Source organism: Arvicola amphibius, chromosome X (genome assembly GCF_903992535.2).
Source record: "Arvicola amphibius chromosome X, mArvAmp1.2, whole genome shotgun sequence".
NCBI classification, from domain to species: Eukaryota; Metazoa; Chordata; class Mammalia; order Rodentia; family Cricetidae; genus Arvicola; species Arvicola amphibius.
Window position 1 is genome coordinate 116,161,981 of NC_052065.1, and position 20,301 is coordinate 116,182,281.

At 39.3% G+C, this 20,301-nt stretch overlaps 1 non-coding gene across 1 annotated transcript; it reads right to left on the reverse strand.

Annotated features, from left to right (window-relative positions):
• Positions 1–5,188: 5,188 nt before the first annotated feature.
• Positions 5,189–5,295, reverse strand: LOC119805679. Its single transcript, XR_005283978.1, has one exon. It is a non-coding gene; the product is annotated as a U6 spliceosomal RNA (small nuclear RNA).
• Positions 5,296–20,301: the final 15,006 nt, after the last annotated feature.

The following is a 20,301-nucleotide window of genomic DNA, read 5'->3' on the forward strand; positions in this document are numbered from 1 at the left end:
GAGAAGCTAAATAAGAAGGTGAACCCAAAGAAAAACATATTGTTATCTTCCTGGATATTGGAAATTGACAAAATCGCTGGGCAGGGGTTGGGAGCATGATGGAGGAGAGTTATCTGTCTATGTTACTTTCATTGGTTAATTAATAAAGAAAACTGCCTTGGCCCTTTAAGAGAACAGAAAATTAGGTAGGCAGAGTAGACAGAACAGAATGCTGGGTAGCAGGAGTGGGGAGACGCTTCAGTCGCCATAGTGAGTCTCCATGCTTCTCCTCTCCGAGATGGACGCAGGTTAAGATCTCTCCTGGTAAGCCACACCTCGTGGTGCTACACAGATTACTAAATATGGGTTAAAGGAAGATGTGAGAATTAGCCAATAAGAGGCTGAAACTATGGGCCAGGCAGTGTTTTAAAAGAATACACTTTCCATGTAATTATTTCGGGTGTAAAGCTAGCCGGCTGCCAGGTGGCGGGACGCAGCCCCGCCGCTTCTTTCTACAGGAGCATGGGGGTGGGAGTGAGGTGGGGATAAAGGGAGATGATAAAATAATTCTTAATGATAAAAGAATTGCTGAAGAGATCATCCCCAAACCCAAGTTGTACTATAGAGCTGTAGTGGTTTTTAAAAAGCTAGCATGGTATTGGCATAATAACAGATCAATAAAATCAATCTGAAAACCCAGACATAAGGACACATACCTGTGGACACCTCAACTTTGAAAAAGAAGCCAAAAATTCAAAGTAGAGAAAATACAGCCTCTTGGCAAACTGGATAGGTACATTTGAACAGTGGTGCTCAACCTTCGTAATGTTGTGACCCCCCTTAATACAGTTCATGTTGTGGTGCCCCCAAACCATGATGTTATTTTCATTGCTATTTCATAACTACAATTTTGTGACTCTTATGAATTGCAATGTAAGTAACTGGTATGCAGATAGTCTTAGCTAACCCATGGGAAATAGTCATTTGACCCCCAAAGAGGTTTTCACCCACAGGATAAGAATCATTGATGTAGGAGAATGTAAATATATACATATTTATCACTCTTCATAAAACTTGACTCTAAATGGATCAAGGATTTCAGCATAAGACAAGAAGATCTAAATGTGGCAAAGGTAAAATAAGGAATATGTTTGAACTTATTGGAAAAGCAAAGGACTTTCTCAAAAGGATGCTTATGGCACAAGTATTAAGAGCAAAACTTAGTAAATAGGACCTCATGGCACTTCAATGGTTCTGTAGAGCAAAAGACACCATCATGTGAGTAAAGAGGCAGCCTATAAAACAAAGAAAAATCTTTAGCAATTTTAATCTGATAAACAGTTTCTAGAATATATAAAGAACTAAAATAACCTGAATGGCAAGAAAACAATTTAATTTAAAATGGGGTATAGAACTAAATAGGGAGTTGTCCAAAGATGAAACACAAAAGCTCATACACAATCTAAAATGTTCAACATCCTTAGTCAATAGAGAAATGCAAATGAAAAACTACTTTGATATTTCATGTTACCACAGTTGGGATGTACAAGATCAATAAAAAAATGACAGTTCATGCTGGCAAGAATGCAGGGAAGGGGAACCACTTATTCATTGCTGGTGGGAGTGCAAACTCATTCAGTCATGAAGGAAATATTTAAAGAAGTGCTCAATATCCTTAGCAATTGGGGAAATAAAAATTAAAACCACTTTAATGTCCCATCTCACATCAGTCAGAATCGTCATCAAGAATGCTAGTAATAACAAAGACTTTGACAAAGATAGAATATTTTAACACTGTTGGTGGGAGTGAGAAAATCATCATAAAAGGTAATCCCGCTATGAAAATACAGTACTCATCAAAAGAAAAATGCAGTCACTTCTGAAATGCCAGTCATTTTTTAAAGTAGGGGATTATTCTGTATGATTTAAATTTATCAGTTTATTATGGTTGCCATGAGCTAAGTTGACACAAATCTTTGTTTCTTTGGGTTCTTTTTTAATTGTTTGTTTGGTTTTTCTATTATTTATTTTTTCCTTCTACTGAAAAGATATTTTTTCATATAATATATCCTGATTATGGTTTCCACTTCCTCTTCTCTTCTACAGGCCTTCTCACTTTCCCTCCCATCCATAGTTGTTGGCCAAAGGAGTCCCACAGGAACCCCCAAGCAGGCTGTTGTCAAAACTATAGGTTGCTCTCCACAAACTGATAAGAAGGTGCTATTGCTGAATTTCAACATCTGCATGACTCACTAAAAATAGAGAAGTTGAGATGGTGCCTATAGAGGGGTCTTCACCCCTACATTTCAATGTTTTTCATACTTGAAGGCACTCTGGGTGGGTATCAAAGGAAAAATATAAACACCAACTAGCTACCAACTCTTTCATCTACAGTGGTGTCCTGCTAGGGCAATGGTGGCCCAAAGCTTGTGGGAGTAACCAACAAGTATCTAGTTGGTTGGTTTACTGAAGGCCTATTCCACAATATGAAACCCATACCCAACACAGCTTGGTTGATCAAGAATCCAAGACTGGATATCCCAGGGACATGTCATGGAATCATAGACATAGCAATCAAATACTCTTAATGACATTTTGCTTTACTCATAGTTCAGTGCTTTTCTCACACATCAGAGGAGCTGTCTCCTACAACAGATGGGATCAAACAGACACACAGTCAGACTATATGCAGAGAGTAAGAGACCTTGGAACACTAAGGCCAATACAGGCTGTCTCCATCAAAACCCTCCCCTCACTGCCCAGGAACCTCTAATGAGGAGTTGGTAGAAAGAATGTAAGAGCTGAGGGGGAATGACACCAAGAAGACAAGACCCTTAAAACAGACTGAGGCCGCATGCACAGAGCCTGCACAGGTCTACACCAGGTAGCTTCCTAGAACTGAAAGAATAAAAAGGCACATGTCCCTACTCCTAACTCAGAAGCTAGCTCCAATTGATAACCACTTTTTTTCTGGATAAAATATTTTTTATTATTTTTTTCCATTCAAAAATTTCTACTTCCTCCCCTCCTCCCATTCCCCTCCCACTCCCCACTCCTCCTCATCCCTCCCCCTCCAGTCTTAAGAAAGGGCAGGATACCCTGCCCTGTGGGAAGTCCAAGGCCCTCTCTGCTCCATCCAGGCCTAGGAAGGTGTGCATCCAAATAGACTAGGGTCCCAAAAAGCCAGTACATGCAGTAGAAACAAGTCCCAGTGCCATTATCATTGACTTCTCAGTCAGCCCCCATTGTCAGCTACATTCAGAGAGTCCAGTTTGATCACATGCTCATTCAGTCCCCGTCCAACTGGCGTTGGTGAGCTCCCATTATATCAGTCCCACTGTCTCCGTGGGTGGACGCACCCCTCACAGTCTTGACTTCCTTGCTCATGTTCTCCCTCCTTCTGCTCTTCATCTGGACCTTGGGAGCTCAGTCCAGTGCTCCAATGTGAGTTTCTGTCTCAATCTCCATCAATCACTAAATGAAGGTTCTATGGTGATATGCAAGATATTCATCAGTGTAGTTATGGGATAAGGCCAGTTCAGGCACCCTCTCCTCTGCTGCCCAAGGACTTAGCTGGGGACATCTCCTTGGACACCTGGGAACCCCTCTAGAGCCAAGTCTCTTGCCAACCCTAAAATGGCTCCCTTAATTAAGATATCATCTTCCCTGCTCCGATATCTGCCCTTCCTCCATCTCAACCCTCCCACCCCCAAGCTCTCCCCAATCCTTCTCTTTTCCCTTCTCTCTCCCCATCTCCCCTTCCCCCCACCCCACCCCACACTACCCTCATGCTCCCAACTTTTGCCCGGTGATCTTGTCTGCTTCCAATTTCCAGGAAGATGTATATCTGTTGTTCTTGGGGTTCACCTTATTATTTGACTTCTCTAGGCTTGTTAACTATAGGCTCAATGTCCATTGTTTATGGCTAGAATCTGCTAATGAGTGAGTACATACAATATTAATATTTTGAGGTCTGGCTTATATCACTCAGGATAGTGTTTTCTATTTCCATCCATTTGCATGCAAAATTCAAGCTGTCATTGTTTTTTACCACTGAGTACGCTAATGTGTATATGTTCCACACTTTCTTTATCCATTCTTCCATTGAGGAGCATCTAGGTTGTTTCCAGGTTCTGGCTCTTACAAGTAATGCTGCTATGAACATAGTTAAACAAATGCTTTTGTAGTATGATTGAACATCTCTTGGGTATATTCCCAAGAGTGGTATTGCTGGATCCTGAGGTAGGTTGACTCCCAGTTTCCTGAGAAACTGCCACACTGATTTCCAAAATGGTTGCACAAGTTTGCATTCCCACCAGCAATGGTTGAGTGTTCCCATTACTCCACATCCTCTTCATCATAGGCTATCATTGGTGTATTCTGACAGGTGTAAGATGGTATCTCAAAGGTGTTTTGATTTCCATTTCCCTGATTGCTAAGGAAGTTGAACCTGACCTTAAGTATCTTTTGGCCATTTGAATTTCCTCTGTTGAGAATTCTCTGTTCAGTTCAGTACCCCATTTTTAATTGGGTTATTTAGAATTTTAATGTCTAGTTTCTTGAGTTCTTTATAAATTTTGGAGATCAGACCTTTGTCTGTTGCGGGGTTGGTGAAGATCTTCTCCCATTCAGTAAGATGTCTTTCTGTCTTAATGACAGTGTCCTTTGCTTTACAGAAGCTTCTCAGCTTTAGGAGGTCCCATTTATTCATTGTTGCTCTTATTGTCTGTGCTACTGTGGTTCTATGTAGGAAGTCTTCTCCTGTCCCCATGTGTTGCAGTCTACTTCCCACTTTCTCTTCTATCAAATTCAGTGTCGGCAGATTTATATTGAGGTCTTTAATCCATTTGGACTTGAGTTTTGTGCATGGTGATAGATATGGATCTATTTTCATTCTTCTACAGGTTGACATCCAGTTATGCCAGCACCATTTGTTGAAAATTTGTTTCTTTCTTCCACTGTATAATTTTAGCTCCTTTGTCTAAAATCAGGTGTTCATAGGTTTGTGGGTTAATATCTGGGTCTTCAATTCTATTCCATTGGTCAACGTCTCTGTTTCTATGCCAATACCAAACTGTTTTCATTACTATAGCTCTGTAATAGAGATTGAAGTCCAGCATGGTAATGCTTCCGGAAGTACCTTTATTTTATATGATTGTTTTGGCTATCCTGGGTTTTTTGTTCTTCCATATAAAGTTAATTACTGTAAAAAAAAATGGAGCGCTTCATGAATTTGCGTGTCATCCTTGCGTAGGGGCCATGCTAATCTTCTCTGTATCATTCCAATTTTAGTATATGTGCTACCAAAGTGAGCACTGATAAGCACTTTTAAATGAAAATTGAGTTTCCTCAAAGGCAGTATCACTGGGGGAAACAAAGTACTCTTAAGAGCAGGCCACATACCCAGCAGTAAATGGCCAAGAGAAAAGTAACTCAATGTCATCTTTGAAGTAAGTAGCTATTGACAGGACTGTGTACACTAATCTTTAGTTACTATGAGTCTAAGATTAAAGCAAAAATAAAATCAGAGTAAGACTAGTAGTTACTATTTACTGATAACAAAAGGAATATCTGATGAAAGTAAACAGGGCAATAATAACTAAAAGGTGGAGGTGAAGGGTGGGGCATGGTGATGCACACCTTTAATCCCAGCACTTGGGAGGCAGACACACAGGCTGATCTTCGTGAATTTGAGATCAGCCTGGTCTAAAGAGCAAGTTCCAGGATAGCCAGAGCTGTTATAAACAGAAAACCTTTCTTGAAAAACAAAAAGACAGATGTGAGTGATGTGGTATTCCCCTTTGTATGCTGTGATGACCATTGACTAATAAATTGGTCCTATAGCAGGGCAGAATAGAAGTAGACAGGGAAAATTAAACTGAATGCTAGAAGGAAGAAGGAAGAGTTCAGAGAACCCATGTAGCCCCAACAGAGACAGTCTCTGGAACTTTACTCAGTAAGCCACAGCCTCATAGCAGTGCACAGATTAATGGAGATGGGTTAATTTAAGATAAGAATTAGCCAGAAATATGCTTAAGCTATTGGTCAAACAATATTGCAAATAATATGGTTTCTGTGTGATTATTTCAGGCCTGAGCAGTAGGGAACAAACAAGCAACCTCCTACAACACATGAGAAGCTTTAGGGTTAAGAATATAATCATGGGAGAGAGAGAGAGAGAGAGAGAGAGAGAGAGAGAGAGAGAGAGAGAGAGAGAGAGAAATTCCACAAGATAAGATAACCTAAAATGGTCCCACCACACAGAAAGCTGAGACATAGAGACCTTATATTCTGAAGAAGAATGTAAAGACAAAAGGAAAAAAGATGAGAGAGAGAGAGAGAAAGAGAGAGAGAGAGAGAGAGAGAGAGAGAGAGAGAGAGAGAGAGAGAGAGAGAGAGAGAGGGAGAGAGAACATAGAACAGAACTGGATTGATAATTATATATTAAATAAAGTATGAAGAATAAAGAAAACATTAACAGTTTTAGTCTGGATGGAGTTATTGGGTCTGATTCCTTTACTGATATTAGAACCTACTTCTTTGGGACTCTAATTTAGAATGAAGTTCGGCAGCTCTCTATAAATCCTTTGGGACTCCAGCACCAGACTGAAACTGCTCAGACATCCCATCTTGTAGCCCAAACAACTACCAGATTCTTAGTCTTTCTGTCAAGAGATAGCCATTGCTGGGCTACCCAGAACACAGCCTACAAAGGACTCTAATAAATTCCTTCTATATTTATAGTAATTTATTCTATCAGCTCTGTTCCTTTAGAGAATTCTGACTAATACAACTCACCTCTAGTGGTCCAGAAGAAGGATAATGTAAGAGGTAGAAAGGGATAAGACATTGATAAATGGCTACTAAGTTTAATTTGGCTTAGCTTTAACTTAACAAGAAGTTCCAGTAGTGTATTTATTAACTAGCATAGGGACTATAAATAGATATAGATATGTGTGACTATATGTATAATATATATTATATATTTCTAAATTTATGTAGAATATACTATATATTTCAAAAAGGATAGAAGAAAGGACTTAGAATGTTTTCATCATAAAACAACAAATATTTGAGATGACCATGTCTGACCTGACTAAAATATTATATGATTTATAAATGTATGAGAATGGCATAAAATAAATAATAAAATATATGAATTTGTGTATTAATTAATAGCATAAAAGAAACTGAAATTTAAAAATAAATGATAGACATGTAAATTTCTCTAAAAGCATGTGTAAATGGTATAGTAAGTATAGGAAATGCTATGACGAAAAACAAAAGGGAAAAACCTAGTCAATTAGTAAAAGTATATCTAGCAATGACTGCATTAACTACCTTTATACTGCTGTGGTAAAACATGCTGACTTTTATAAGTCTGAAATCTGTGAGCGACAACAATGACCTTACCTGGAAGGCATGCCACTGCTGCATTAATAACAAGCATCCCATGGGAGTAACCAACCACTTTCTGACTGGATTTAAATCCAACCCCACAAGATTCAAACCCAATCTGGCATCGTTATGGGGGCCAAGAATCCGTGACTGCTGAGAGTCATGACATAAAAACAGGAAGTAGCAACTAAGATTCAAGGTGTAACTTTTGGGGTAGGAAATTGTTTTTGCAAGGCCTATGACAAATACAGACTCCAGAATACCTTTTGCTTCTGTCTGTAATTTTACAGGTGTTAATTGCATTCTTTCCCTAGAAGCGATGGGGAATTCCCCACTGCCTGTATCTAGTGTGTATATATCTGCTCATAAATACAATCCTGATCTACCGGGCATTTTTAGCTGTGAATCATCAGAAAGGTAGCTCCTCCTTAGGCTGTATTGTCTACTTGATATTAATAATGTTAGCCTCTGCAGACTTTTGATAAAGAAAATAGATACAAGAGATGATACACCAGTCAGGGGTTATAAGTTTACATTATGAGGTGTCTTGGAGTACAGCTTAAGAAAACAGACTATCAACTGATACAAAACTTCAAAGTAGCTTTAGATTAGAGCAGGTGCCTTGCTAATGGGTTTTAAGGTAAACTATTCACGGAAACAATACAATCTTATTTACAATGACACACAGCCAGTTGTCTGATTTGTTAAGCTAAGGCAAATAGCGTGATACAACTTTTAATTATGGTTCCAGGTCTTGCTGATAACCAAGGACAGTGATCAAGTCTCTGCACAAATTCTTAACTCTGTTTTATTGTCCCTTGGTCAGATACCATGGAGAAAGAGTCTCTAACTAGCCAGGGCTGCAAAATATAAACTAACTTCATAGCCCCAAGAAAGAGTTACAAATCTCCCTTTTATGGCAACAGTTACATGCAGGACAGGAAAAAATATATTTTTAAGATTTATAATGCTTTTAATGTCACCGTGCCTTGGAGATTGCTGAGTAAGCTTATCTGAGCGTGTACTTCCACCTGCAGCTCCTGCTTGGAGGGTCCTCTCAGTCCAGCTCACCACTGCACTCTCTGTAATAGCAACCACGGTCTCGAGTCCAAGAAATTCAGGATTTATGACCACTAACTGCAAAATGTTTAAAGGACTTTTATGACCACTAACCACAAAATATTTAAAATGTTTATACAATTCAGTCAATGGTGGTGCACGCCTTTAATCCCAGCATTCAGGAGCCAGAGGCAGGCGGATCTCTGTGAGTTTGAGGACTGTCTGGTCTACAAGAGCTAGTTCCAAGACAGCTAGGGCTATTACACAGAAAAACCCCATCTCAAAAAAAAAAAAAAAAAAAAAAAAAAAAAAAAAAAAAAAAAAAAAAACAGGAAAAATTGTTTATACAATTAGAAGTATAGGATATGGAACACAATTTCCTTATTTCTTTTAGTCTCCTTAATAATAAAACTGCCTCTGTAGATATGATAACAAAAAGATTTCTCTTTTTGTTAGTGCGGGTTGCAACACACTAATTAGGGAGCTGACTGAGAAAAAATGCTTCTTTCTTGCTATGTGAAAATTTATCAAGATATCTCTTTCCTTGCTCTCCCTCTGGATTTCTTGCACTGTGAGCTGTTGGAATGACTCTGTTTCTCATCATTTACTTAGAAATGTAATGTGGCCTTCAAAATGCAATGCCTAAAATATTTTGTAAGTATTTAAGCTATAAAAACAAAGGGGCAGTGGCAGAAACTTGGGAGCATCACAAGAAAAACATCATGAGAGAAGGAAAACATCATGTGTGAGAGAATTAAAATGAAAATGTCATGAGTAAATGTAGAACTAGAATGAAAGAATAGAAATGGCAGAGAACAGAACAAAGAAACATCTGCACCCAGCCCAGAAGCTGGTGCTTTGGGGGCTATGATATGTGACTAAACAGGTCATAGGCTCTATGCAATAACATATCACTATTATTTTATTAAATTGTTATAATATTAAACTGATTGCTAATAACATCAATATAACCATCAATTAATGCATCTCTCAAGCCTTATCAGGGAAAATTCTTTATAAGTGGAAAGATTGTAGAATGCTCAGTTCAAAGGGAGACATCTGTATTTCAACTCTTCCTCCTCAAGCTCAGGGATCATCTCAGAAGAGAGGACAAAAAGATTGTAAGAGTCAGAGGAGGTAGATGTTTCTAGCTAAACAGTATTTGCTAGACGTGATACTACGGTTATACAAATGAACTTATAATGTACAAGACTTGAATAAAACCAAGCCAGCCAAAATTCCAGAATGGATGGGGGGAGTTCATGAATTATTACCTTATCAAAGAAGTTATTTTATAGTTGATTGCTGCTGGGAATGGGAGAGTCACCATTCTTTAGGGACATGACCCCTGCGAGATTACCCATGTTGCAGTAGTTAATCCAATATCAAATTACATATTTAATGATCTCAGTGGGTATTAATTTTTTCAGAATAGGTGATTAATATATTTTTAAAATATAATCTAAGGGGAATGGGATGGATTAGAATCAGATATTATATATATATATATATGTATTATATATATATATATGAATATTACCCAAAATTTCAATTAGAAAGAATTAAGATAGTATAATCAAATTAAAATTTAAAAAGAACTTTGGAATTGGTATCTGACCCAATTGTCATTGGAGAGGCATAATCCAGCAACTGATAAAGGCAGATACAGAGACCCATAGCCAAACATTAGGTTGAGTTCAAGAATCTTACAGAGGAAGAGAAGGGAGTGTAGGGAACGAAAGGGTCAAAGATACCATGGGAAGGCCCACACAATCAATTGACCTGGGCTCATAGGGGCTCAAAGGACTGAACCAACAACCAGGAAGCCTGCATGGGGCTGATCTGGGCACTTTACATATATGTTGCTCTTGTGTAGCTTGGTCCTCTTATGGGATGCCTAACTGTGGGAACAGGACTGTCTCTGACTCTTTTACAGATTTTTAGAATTCTACTTCTTTTTTTTAATATGGTTTATTTTTTTATAATTAAAAATTTCCATCTCCTACCCTTCTCCTCCCCCTTCCCTCCCCTCCCCTCCACCCTCCCTTCCTCTCCAGGCCAAGGAGCCATCGGGGTTCCCTACTCTACGTTAAGAACAAGGTCCTCCCAACTCCCCCCAGGTCCAGGAATGTGATCAACCAAGCTGAGAAGGCTCCCACAGAGCCCGTCCATGCAGAAGAATCAAAGCCCAGCACCATTGTCCTTGGCTTCTCAGTCAGCCTCCACCTTCAGCCACATTCAGAGAGTCCGGTTTGGTCGCATGTTCCATCAGTCCCATTCCAACTGGAGTTGGTGATCTCCAGTTAGTTCTGTCCCACTGTCTCCATGGGTGAACACACTCCCTCACGGTCCTGACTTTCTTTCTCATGTTCTCTCTCCTTCTGCTCCTCATCAGGACCTTGGGAGCTCAGTCCAGTGCTCCAATGTGGGGCTCAGTCATTTTCTTCATCTATGACCAGGTGGAGGTTCTTCTTATTATCTTCTCAAGGATCCCGAATTATAGGCTCGATGTCCTTTAATTATGGCTAGAAACCGATTATGAGTCTTTAAGACTCTCCTGATCAACAACTTACAGGCTCATTCCTAGCTGTAAGCAGAACACTTTGTCAGACTTCATTGTTGGCTGCTTCTGTCTCCCGTGGATCACACAGATCTTCCCCCTGTAACCTCCCTTTCCCCCACTAGTTGCTTTATTACAGCCCCCAACTCCAGCAGGTACCTCCTGCAGAATCACAGGCCACACATGCCAGAAAAAAAAAACAGGTAGACTGCCCACAGACCTTCTCTTCAATCTGTTTGCCTAGATCTAATCCCCCACTCTCATCCACAGATCTGCAGAAGAACAATGGCAGCCTTCCGTGCCCCCTACTCCCATTTCCTATGGATCTCACCAATCTTTCCCTTCTAACCTTCCTCCTCTCACTTGTTACATTGTCCTAGAATCCAATGCTATCCTCCACCCCCTGCTAAAACCAGGGGCTGATCCTCCGAGGACAATAAATATGCTAAAATCAGATCTACACCTTTTCAACTGCTCCTGAGATCCAATATCCTCAAGCTCATGCCCAACTCTGTAGCAAGAAACCTGCTATGCTCACTCTTTCCTTTATGACCCCATCCCCAAAATGTCACAAACATCTTCCCCTCTAACCTCCCTTCCCCCAACCCATCCCAGTATTCCCAACCTCCAACACCAGCAGGGATTCCTTGTAAACACCCCAGCTGAGCAGGGAAGAAAAGCAAGCAACAGGCAGTCGTGACAGTCTGAAAATCCAGAGAAGAAACAAAATCCAAGGAACAAAACTTTCACCCAATAAAGAAATTCCAGAAATCAGTACCTAGACCTATAATCATCCTGAACCCAGATACCTAGACGCCAAAATAAAATCAGTAACAGCCAGGGCAATAAGTCTCCACTAGAGCCCAGCTATCCTTCAATAGCAGGCCCTGAATATTCCAACATAGCTAAAGCACATAGTTCTAAATGCGATATCTCCGGGGAACACCATGGAAGAGGAGTGAGAAAGAGTCTAAGAGTTGGAGGGTTTGGAAGACACTATGAGAACAAGGCCCTCCAAATCAACTGAGCAAAGCTCATATGAACTCCCAGAGACTGAGCTGCAATCACAGGAACAATAAAGGTCTTGCACCACGTCATCTATGTATATATTATAGCCCTCAGTTTAGTGTTTTTATAGGACTTCTGAGTGAACAAGTGGATCTCTGATTCTTGTGCATTCCCTTGGGAATCTTTTCCTTCTGTTCATTTGTCTTGTCCAACTTAGATGTGATGGGTTTTGTTTTATCTTATTATATTTTACTTTAGGTTCGGTCATTATCTCTTAGAAATCTGATTCTTATGAGAGGCAGAAAGGGAGTGAATCTGGATGAAAGAGAGGTGGGAAGAAACTAAGAGAAGTAGAAAGAGGAGAAACTATAGTAATCCAGATATACTGTATGCAAAAAGAATCTATTTTCATTGAAAGGGAAAAATAATAAAAGTGGCTAAAAATATCTCAAACACATTCATTATCCCTAGCAATTATAAAAAACTTAAAATTGTTATTTCATCTTACTCCAATTAGAATGGCAAATATCAACAAAAGAGCTTACAATAAATACTAGAGTAGATGCTAGGGAGAAGGGAACCCTCATTCACTGTTGAAGGAACTGCAATCTGCTGAACACACTATAAAAATTAGTGTGGAGAATTGACAAACATTAAAACCAAATGTACCAGATAACCCAGCTGTACCCCTCTTTGGCATATCCCAAAAGGAATAGATGTCCTACTCCATAGATTCTTGCTCAGGTATGTTAATTGCTGATCTAGTCACAATATCAAGGAAAAGTCCATCAACTGCTGATTATATAATGAAATGTAGTATAGATACACTATGGAATGCTACTCAACTGTAAAGAAAAATGAAATCATGAACTTTTCAGGTAAATGGATGGAACTAGAAAAGATATTGATAAAGATAATCCAGACCCAGAAAGAGAAATATTCACATGTTCTTCCTTACTGGAAGCTCATAGCTTCAAATCTTCAGATGTGAACACATATCCTACATATCCTGCAGTAACTATAGAAACCAGGAAAGTAAAATGGGACCATTTTCTGGGTATAAGGGTAGGGTGACAAAGAAGTGTACAGGGATCAGATTGGGGGAAATGGGATCCACTAATTCAAAAAGAGGAGGGAGATGAATATAGAAGGAGGAAGAAGGGTTAAGTTTCAGTAAGGATGTTTGGAAAAGTCATAAGGAACTATGCTGTTAACTTTCTACCTCAAAAATACCTATAGAACATTTAAGTCTGTCTATAAATGTACACACATACATATATGTATGTATGTATATACACACACACGTATAAAGTTAAGTGAATATTTTTCATCTGGGCTGACAATGATCACTCCAAGACTAAAAACAGCATAGCAAAAACCCCAACACCAGGCTAGAGAAGCTTCCTTCTGTGTTGTTGGTCAAGGTTGCCTAAGGGACTCAAAAACATTATAGGCTATTACCATTGTCCTTGATTTTCTCTCAGAAGTAGATATTAAGTTCCTATTACTGAAGACACCATGTACTTCAGACACAGGACCCAGACACCCCTAAGCCAGAATTTACCTGAATTCTTCCTCCTTGAGGATTAGCTTTCATGGTAATAGAAAGCATCATACAAGCTTCAAAGCAGGAAGCAGCCCACCATCCTGCCCAGCTATGATGCCTATGACCCGCAACAATGTCCAGTGTTGTATAAGAACCCTAAGAATTCAATGGTGGTACGTATATCTTTGAAGTAATCAACAGGTCTCCAACTGAGCTCCCAAGGTCCTGATGAGGAGCAGAAGGAGGGAGAACATGAAAAAGAAAGTCAGGGCCGTGAGGGGTGCGTTCACCCATGGAGACAGTGGGACAGAACTAACTGGAGATCACCAACTCCAGTTGGAATGGGACTGATGGAACATGCGACCAAACCGAACTCTCTGAATGTGGCTGAAGGTGGAGGCTGACTGAGAAGCCAAGGACAATGGTGCTGGGCTTTGATTCTTCTGCATGGACGGGCTCTGTGGGAGCCTTCTCAGCTTGGTTGATCACCTTCCTGGACCTGGGGGGAGTTGGGAGGACCTTGGTCTTAACATAGAGTAGGGAACCCCGATGGCTCCTTGGCCTGGAGAGGGAAGGAGGGGGGTATGGGTGGAGGGGAGGGGAGGGAAATTTTTAAATATAAAAAAATAAACCATAAAAGAATAAAAAAATTGGAAAATAAAAAAAATAAATTTGGTTAGCTCTTGCATTAAAAAAGATCAGCTTAACAAGTAAATCATGCTTGACAATAAAACCTAGCCAACTACCCAGGGCTAATAAAGTTGCAGATCTTGGAGGAGTACCTACAACCCACCACTTTATTAAACCCGCAAAATCCCTAACTGCACTCTTATTTGTCTCTATGACCACAGATAAGTGCAGTCCTCATGCCACATCAAGGAAACTCATGTTTGCAATGGAGACCATTATAGAAAAATCACAACCAATGAAAATGCAGAGTTGTGGAAACCAGCCCCAGTGGACACATCTACAAAACAACTCCTGTTCTATGTCTAAGGGAACACTGCAGAAGAGGGACAGACTGATTGTAAAAGCCAGGGGAATAGGGAGTTTTCTGTGATACTGGGTCTCCTAGAATTATCAGAAGCTATAACCATGAAGTCTTACCAATATGACTGCCTAAACATGTACTGAGAAAGGACAACAAGGGACAGGTCAAAGTAGAGGTGTAAAACCCAGGGGTCCTCAACCCTACAGAAAGAACTATAGACAACTAATAAATACTGAGGGAGGGGATATAGGCATCTCCTAGGAAGAGCATACCCATTGGCTATCCAATTCCATAAAATTATACATACAAGTAACATTTTACAAACTGAGCATGCTATATTTAGGAGAATATGCACTTACATACATGAATGTAACAAAAGTTAATGAAAGAATGGGTTATGAATTTGAAAATGATTCAATAGGGGCATATGGGACGATTTGGAGGGATAAAAGGGTAGGAGGAAATGAAGTATTTATATTGCAATCTCAAAAATAAGAGGACAATATTTTTAAAGAGATGAGTTAAATGCAAAAAGAAATAATTGGCACAATCTCTAACTACATGCTACCATTTTTATTCATAATGAGTTTGACTTTCCCACAATCTGTTATATAACATAATTGACAATAATAGCAAGAAAAACTACCATGACTTTAAAGTACACAGGATTGTTTGGGATAAGTGGACGCAATAGAATATAGTGGGAAAACCTTTCTAATAATTTACAAGAATCATAGTTATGAATTTTGCAGAGCAATTACAGATATTGAAGGATAAATTTGTGAGAAAATAGAGGCAATTATCGATAATGAGATTACTCCATGAATACAGTAGATGAACAACATTGTACAAAGGAAGAGAAAATTCAATGCAGCTGGTCAGAGTGTCCCATTCAAGTGAACTCTATCGCCTTTAAACATTTATCTCGTTTGTAGGCGTCTCCATCCTTTCTTCAAAGAGAATAATGGCACAACAAAGACAGCATAAAAGAAAGTTCAAAGCTGAAAGTTGAGGGGAAATTTAGCAAAAGGGGGAAAATCTATAGTCTATCCAACTTGATTACTTTGGATCTTCTTTCCATCTTGGTTAGGGAAATATCCATGGTCAGTGAGATCTCAATGCACTGTATTATCCTCTCAAACAGGCCATCTATACTTGAACAGGCAGGGCCACATCACCTTTATATACTATGCTAACAAGGATTTTCTAAGTGATGGGACTTGATTTGTGCAAATACTTACGATTTTAATGGTGAAAAACATTTCCATGCATCCCAAAGCATTAACTTATTCTAAAATGTTTAGATGTCTTCAGATAAAGGGATAAATAATACAAAATCTAAATGAAAAATTTCCCTTGATTTTGCATCTACAACAAAATTTAATTTAATTTTTTTCTTATTAGTGCTCAGACAGACAGACAGACAGATAGACAGATAGATAGGTAGATAGAAATATGTAAATACAGCCTGCTTTTTTGTTTGTCTGTGTATAAATTCAGCATTGATGACTTTGTATCAGATAATCAGTAAGAAGGCTCATCCTTGGGAGAAGCTAATTTCCCTCCCCTCTCAGCAATCATTAGAAGAGAAAACATTACAGAAGAGGGAACAGAAAGATCTTAAGAGCAAATAACCAGGTAGTGTGCTATTATACTGTGTCTCTTAGTAATAGCTGCCTAAACAAGACCTGAACAATGACACCATCAATAGTAATCAAATTCTTTGATACAAAAGGGTGAGGGAATGGAGTGTAACTTAAGTATCTTGTCATCAAACTCAAGGAAGTTAAAGGGAAATTTGATCATGATGAGGCATCAGAGATGTACCAAATGAAATTGCAGTCTTTGCCCAGGATAACTGTTGTATGGGGAGGCCCGCTTGTTCATCCCAGCCTCCCGGTTAGCTTAGCCTCGAAATAATCACACAGAAATTGTATTCATTAAAACACTGCTTGGCCATTAGCTCTAACTTCTTATTAGCTAAATCTTACATATTAGTTTGACCCATTTCCATTAATCTGTGTATCGACATGTGGCAGTGGCTTACTGAAGATTCTAACTGGCATCCATCTCAGGCAGAGGATCCATGCTTCTCCTTGACTCTTCCTCCCAGAATTCAGTTCTGTTTTCCACAACTACCTAAGTTCTGCCCTATCAAAAGGCCAAGGCTGTTGGAGGACTCTCATTGGTTAATAAAGAAACTGCATTGGCTTTTTGATAGGGCAGGATTTAGATAGGTGGAGTAGACAGAACAGAATGCTGGGAAGAAGGAAAGTTAGTCAGACGCTTCAGGCAGTCGCCATGACTCTCCTCTCCGAGATGGATGCAGACTAGAATCTTCCCGGTAAGCCACCCCTTGTGGTGCTACACACATTACTAAATATGGGTTAAAGCAAGATGTGAGAATTAGCTAATAAGAGGCTGAAACTAATGGGTCAGGCAGTGTTGAAATGAATACAGTTTGTTTGTTGTTATTTTGGGGCATAAGCTAGCTAGGCAGCCAGGAGCCGGGTGAAAAGCAGGCCTGCTCGACTCTCACTACACAAGGCAGTTTCTTTATTTATTAACCAATGAAAGCAAAACATGAACAGAAAAACCTCCTACATCAGATAACTCTATTGTAGCTGAATTATTATTCAAAGAAACAGTGAGGATTCTAGCAGAGTGTAAAAGCAAGTGCATTTTGGTTTATGTTCTTGCTGTATTGATACAAAGGAGCTGTTTTTATTACCCATAGAATGAAGTATAATAGCATGTCTTTCCTACCTCAAAGTTGAGAGTTTCCAATAAAATGATGGGTGGGTAAAATGATATGAAAAGTATAAAAACATGCTAATGCAAGTGATTGCAGTTTCTGGAAGAAGGAATACAGGTAAGATTTCCTCTCAGTCAACTTCGTTGTCTCTTTTCAAAGAGTATGGAATTCACTACTCGCATTCCTGAACAGATTTCTTTTCTGCCTGGTATTAGGAACAATATCCAAACATGGAAAAGCTTTATAAATGGTTGAAATATTGGAATCTATTTCCTACCATCTTTGTGTCCTTGTCAATAAACCCCTCTAAGAGAGCATGGAAAATCTTTTGGTAGAGCCAGGGATGCTCAGGAGATGTTAAACAAGTGTAGTACTGAGTGATACTCTCTCAGCCTCCTTACTCCCCTAACTAAGGCTCATAGATCTATCACCTTGGTACTTGATGTTAAATTATGCTTAACAGCTTTTCCTACTGAGGATAATTAACCTAACTCTTGTGTGTCAGCCAGAGCCCATACAAAAGTAGAAAAGCAGCTGAAATTTTAAAATAATTATTCTTGCAAAGAAAAAATGCTTTAAAAAATGATTGTCCTCTTTTTTTGATCATCCTCTTTTTAACATAAACATGTTTCTTCTTTTAAGTTGACTAAAACTTTCCACCACACGTGTCTCCAAAGCCCCCTCCCATCCTCACACACACTCAGCCCCTCATAGATTCACATCTCCTGCACCTCCACACTTAAAGCTTTTGCCCTCACATACCCCATAGTATTTTTAAATGCATATGAAACTATGTTCTCTTTAGGGTTAAAATATGGTATTCTGCATAAGCAGATTTTTGAAGTACTGACACACACAAGGTGGTCAGGTAGAGAGAGGAGGAGAAGAGAAGAGGAAATGCTTAATTTACACAGTTCTGGATGGCCTAGAACCCAGTGTACACCAGGCTGTCCTCAAATTCACAGTGATGTGCTTGTTTCTGCCTCCCCAGTTCTGGAATGTGCACCATCAGGCCCAGCTTATGTATTTTTTAAATAGAGATAATGAAAATTGTGAGGTAACAATGTACAAAAAATCAAAGTAGGCAGAAGAGAACATGACTATCTAGTTGGGCTTTAGAATAAAGTTATATTTTGGGTGTGGTATATGAGAGTCAAGCTACAGTTGGAAGGAAGTTAGAGAATGGCAAAGTTATGCTCATTAGGAGGTCAAATTTTTCTAAGTTATCTTATAATGATGACATAGGTTGTTTCATGTATTGGTAGGCTCATTGATAGAACATCCAACTCTATCCTGACCTGTGGTCTAGAGGCACAGACTGAATTAACTTAAGATAGTCTGTATGATGCCATCATTATAAGAATGAAGGAGATACAGGAAGATGGGTGTATATCTCAAGACAGTAGGAGAGAGAAGTGGTATACTGAAGGAGCTAAGCATGGAGAAAAGCCAAAGGACCAGAGAGGAATAAAGTGAGCAGAGGGACAGAAAGAGGGGTGGTGAGTGCTTAAGCAGTCCCCTCCTCCCCCAAGATTTCTAAATGCTGCTTTCTTTATTAATTCACTGCACTTCCACATTCCCTGCTAACTCAACCCACTGCTTATGTCTCCATCACTCAATCGAGCTTATTAGAAACTGACCCAATGGGTTACTAATGATCAAATCCAGTATTCTTTCTTTGCTGTAACGTTACTTCTGACTCTGATTTCTTGAAATTGTCTTTCAGCTTCTGCGAATCATTTTATTTTGATTTCCTCCTCATGTACCTGATTATATTTCTTTATAATTTATTTTTTCACATCTATGTCACCAAGGTTTGATGTGGGTCTCTGCATCATCTCCATGGCAGTTTCTCTTGTCATCTTCCTCACATCCATTTTCTAAATGTATATATCTCTGAAGTTTTATTGGCATTTAAAATATCAACTTTTGAGTGGCCTGAAACAGCACAGTTTTATTTTTCGCTCATGCTACATATCCATCAGCAATGGGGCTCTGCGCCTTGCAGTCAGCCAGGCACCAAGCCTGATGGGAGATTCTACTTGACATGGGCTTCACTGATGACAGAGGCAGTACAAGAGAAGCTTAGTGAAATCTGCACTGCCCTTTAAGCTTCTGTCTGGAAGTGACAGGGCCTTTTGATTTCCTGACACGGAGCTGGCTACAGCAGTCATGTGGTAATGCTGCCTCATACGTGAAAGGATATGGAGAGTGGAGTAATTGTGAAAAATCCCAGTGATCCCTGTTGTGTTTTCTATAACCTTACTAATTTCTATAACCTTATTCTTTATGCAGATGCTCATGTCTGACCGTATGAGTCGAGACAGTTCTTTATACCAGTAATTCCTGAAATGCATAGCTAGAAATCTTCAGGGATAACATGATTGTATGATTTCCTGAACCCTAAACTGCAAGAAATCTTTTTAGAAAAATATTGCTTTTTTGTTTCTTTGAGAAATAGGGACTCACTGTGCAGTTCTGGATGATCACGGATTCATTATGTAGCCCAGGCTGGTCTCAGCTTATTCTGCCTCGGCTTCCTGAGTGCTGTGACTACAGGATGAGCTGCCATGCTTTGCTAACTTAAAAAAATTAAAATGTATCTGTAACTATTCCATTCCATTTTAAAATGTCATTATTTTCTCCTATATACCTGCTAAAAACACTTAAGTTTTCATAATAAAGCATACTGAGAAATTTAGCCCCTATCCTTCCTTACTGGGATTTCCCCATCAGTAACTAAATACACTGATTTTTCACTACACTGTCTCTCCTTCACTGATGTATATTCATTAAGATAGCATTGATGGGGCTGGAGAGATGATTCAGGAGTTAAGAGCAATTGCTGCTCTTCCAGAAGGCCTGTGTTTGATTCCCAGTATCCATATGGCAGCTTATAAACATCTGTAACTCTAGTTCTAAATCATCTGATGTCCTTTTCTGGCCTCATCCCATACCAGTTACATATAGAATGAGCAGACATACACGGAGACAAAATACCCAAC